Below are 4,379 nucleotides of genomic sequence, written 5' to 3'. Positions count from 1 at the left end.
GCTATGGATATGTGTTCCTTTTCAGATCAAGACTATATATAAAACATGTGATGATATTTTACGAGGAGAAAGTGAAGGAGGATCTTACAGCAGTTGACCTCTGACCTCCAGTCGCCCAGAGTGACGTTGGCTCTCAGTCTGAGGGACTCGGCGTACGCCTCCATGAACTGGCACTTGAGACCGTCCACCGCCGGGTATTTGCACAAAGTGTCTTTGCAGGCGTCCACAAAGGGCTGTGGGTCAGTGAGCTTGTGACCAGCAGAGAAGGGAGCGGCCTTCAGGAGATTACAGCTGATCCATGCAGAGAGGAAGGCGGGTCTTATTAGTGTTCACCTTCCACCGCGGTCACATGACAGCGCCGTGGCACATGGAGGTGTACGGTGAAGGGAGTGTTGGTGTTTTGCTGGGTCAGTTCTTACCGTTCAGTGGAGCGGTTGCAGTTGATCGTACCGTCGATGGTGTCGTTGTGCAGAGTCGCGCAGCTAGGGGGCGACAAACGGGACATTGCATTGGAACCGATACGACACGAAGAAACAATAAATATCAGTCGGTGCATCAAGGTAAGACCAAGTCGTACTCATCCACAGTGGTCTTCATAGCAGTAGTGGTGGTGGTCTGGCTTTCGTTACTGGGGTTTCCACACAAACCCTCTACAGCCCCCGGGAGTCCTGTAGATGTCAGGAGACAATTAGAAGCAAATCAATGGACTCTGACCCTCATAAGCAGAGCTTTTATTCTGAAACTCAGTCCAGAGAGGACGTAGGGTTCTGTACCTGACACGTGTGCAGTGTTGCCATCAAAAAAGACCGTAACGTTGGAGGGCAGCACGGCAGTGACTCCAGTCTGGTCCTTGGAGAGCTTCACCCCGTGAAACACCTGAGCCGTGGAGTTGAGGTTCAGTGTTTGACCTTCGACCTGCAGCACAGCAGAGCGGAGACGTGAAGGAACCACTGGTGAAACATCACACATCTACCATAATCTCATTGGAGAGCATCTCATTAAATATGATGGAGTGTTATAGATTCAGTCAAAAGGTAAGTTTATACGACGCCTCTCTAGAGGTGACATCACAAAGTATAATAATAAATCATCAACAACATGAATTAATAACAGGAAGTCCATATCTGACAGCTGAAGGCTGTGAAAGCCAATGAGTGGAGCTTTAAACCTGGTTCCATAGAAGTAAACAGCATCACTAATAGATCCTGATTACACTGGAGGAACGTAACAGCTGTACACAAATACTGAAGTATTTCTGCAACGCTTCACTGGAGTATTTCTATGTGATGCTGCTTTATACTTCTACTCCACTCCTTCTATAGAACGCTCCTGGCTTGTACTGATCCTCAGAGCATCAAAGGACCCCATGAAGACACTGTTCTTAGTGGATTATCTTACCACAACTCTTCCACCTTGTCCCAGAGTAAAGGTCTTATTGGACTGAACTATTCTCAAGTGGTCCAGATGAGACACATCTGTACGGCGTCGCTCCAGGAAACCCGCAAAGATCTCAAAAGCAGATCCTTGCTGAGGCTTCATCAGAGCGTATCCACAGCGATCCTAGATGGAGACGAGTCTGCCGTGGAAATCGATGACGGAGGAGCCGGTCACAGTGCACACGGGGGTGGACGGCGCACAGCTGATGGAGACGGAAAGAGACCACCCTTGTCTATTAACGCTCTAATAACTCTAATATAGTGAATATCTATGTGTGTGTAACAATGTTTAGTGGGTTGCATTGTGGGAAATGTAGGATCCAGGGAAAGCCAGGATATCTCTGCTGCTTTGACCTTCATCTCATCCGTAAAGTATTCAGAGGTTACAAGTCGCTTTCGGTCCACTTCATTTAAAATCAGTCAGTCTAACATTTATTAAAGATGTGTTCCAAATATAAAAGAGGACATATTTACGTGTTGTTGCCGAGGCAAACGTCCGAGGGTCCACATGTGCTGCCTGAAGTGAGGACTGCAGACGCGTTACAGACCGTAGAGGAGCAGTTAGCAGCACTCTGTAACCTGCTTGAATCGGGAAATAAAACCTCACCACCTGGGAGGTGATGGAGGTTCATGAAATTAGTTTGATATCAACTTCAGGAGATGGAAATAACAGCAATTATTAGATATCACATGTTTTAGAGGATCTCTGAAGAGTCCCAGTCCACCTGATGTTCCTACCTGAGAGTCTGCATCCACTTAGGTCCATGTAACCTCCTCTACCACTCAATGTTGTAGCATTAAATGTCTCTGCAGCCTGAGATATGCCATTGACCGTTACATTCACGATCTAGAAAAAGTGTTGGACACAAATCAAGGTTAAAACATTCCTGAGTGACCAGTGTAGAACTTCTAAACCTCCTTTTCTTGTGTTGTTGTTCAGCTTCAGGACGTTTCAGTGGGACAGTGAGAGCAGTGGTGACCTCAGCGTCACATGACCAGAAGTTTACCCTTCACCTCCCAGACTGGTTGAATCTGAGAGGGGCGGGGCTTCTGCCCCTGCATAGTTATTAGAAATCAATAGTGTGTGCCTCCCATATTTTACAATTAGATTCAAGAAGCATTTTCTATAAATTACCCAGAAATGTTTGAAAAACCTCATGAAAGTTTTCTCCCAGAATCCACTGAACAACAACAAAGACACGAGTCCTTCTATCAACACAAAGTATTTACACATCACACAGAACCCTCTATTCATGCATGTATATAGAAAAGGATCATAACATTTAGAAGTTTCCACAAACTGAGCAACGGGAATGTGTGAAATCTGACAGCCATCTTTGTTTCTGATGAGCAAAAAGAAGCAAACGTGTTCTCTGTTTCTCTGCAGATGAAATGTTTTAACTGCAGCTGGTTGGAAGAGACTCGACTGGAACTAAAGCACGAGAGGAACCGACCGGCTGAAGTCTCATCCGGAGGTCGGCCTCAGTTCACCGTCATGAAGCAGGTCGGGTCAAGGTCATAACAAAGTCACTCTTCACATGTACTTACAGCTCTACGATTATTGCTGGAGGCAAACTTGACAGCTGCTTGTGTGTCAAAGTTGACTAGAGAAAAAGAAACCTGAAAGCAAAACAGAAAAGAGACAGAATATTAGGAAATGAGTCCAAAATATTTTAGAAATAAACGTCACGTTTTACAAAAAAACATCAACAAAAAATGTGGAACTGATGAGGACTCACTATGGAAACTGCAGCACTTCTGAAGGTGAAGTAATCACGGCAACTTGACTCAGATTTTATGTTTGTCAGAAAGCTTTGAAAATTGTTCCTGTAAGATTGTCTATACACTGACGCAGCGTCCACTGTCACTCCCATCATTACCGACACACAGTCCTGTGACGTGGCAGATGACCCATGTTTTAAACAAACTGTAACACCTGAATTGATGAACTTCACCTGTAAAGAAAAAAACAGACAGAAACACTCATGAAGTAACAACAATGTTCATCTTTTAAAAGACAGACTTTGACTCAAAATCAGCATCATTTCATCTCATTAAACTGTTGGTGATTTATTATTACATTTTAACTGTTTGTAGTGTTTTTTTTATTTCTCAAAAACAAACTCAGTTCAAACCAAAAATAACATGAAAACATTTTTCTTATTTTAGTGAGAAACTTTCCGTCCCACATTTCCTATTATAGTTTTTGAACCTGTTTGAGCTGTTCTGCATTCAACAGAAGAAAGTGGCGTTCACAGTGAACTGGCTGGTCATTTGTATAATTATTAATATTATTTTATTAATATTTAGTGAGAGAACAAATGTGAAAGGTCAGCGGATGACGACCAGGAGACTGAGACTGAGATGCAGGTGAGCTCCTGTTCTTTACTACAACTCTGAGCTACTATTGTAGTGTCTTCACTTACTGTATAGTGATTCTCCACTACAGCCAAATGTTGAACTTTTACTATTTGTATTTCACGTGACTCAGATTAATAAGCAGAATATAATCAATAATGTTGGAGGAAAAGATAACAGAAGGCAGTGATGTGAACCCTTTCATTAATAACATGTTTATTTTACTCACTTCCGCCCACGAGTATGATTGTCCATAAAAGGTGATGGGACACGAGCTGATGTTCACAGTTCCACCAGGAGAGGTCAGTGTTTGAGAGTCCACCTGGCTGGCAGCAGCTGCAGGGGAGCGGGAAGCAAAAGAACAGCACACATCAATTAATACACACTTCTGACTTAGAATGAATTCTGGCTGTAAAAGATTAAACAAATTAATATAAATCTATATTTTTCTCTGTGTGTTTATTTACAGGAATCTGAATCCATTATTTAATTCATAAATGTAAGTAATTAATGTTAAAGCCTTTCAAAACTACTGAATCTATAATTAATCGTCTCAACGTGACTTACTGATGTTGATTAAATGCA

The sequence above is a fragment of the Taurulus bubalis genome (assembly GCF_910589615.1).
Source record: "Taurulus bubalis genome assembly, chromosome: 21".
In the NCBI taxonomy this organism is placed as follows: Eukaryota; Metazoa; Chordata; class Actinopteri; order Perciformes; family Cottidae; genus Taurulus; species Taurulus bubalis.
The sequence above is the reverse complement of the archived record's forward strand: the minus strand, read 5'-3'. Positions refer to the sequence as shown.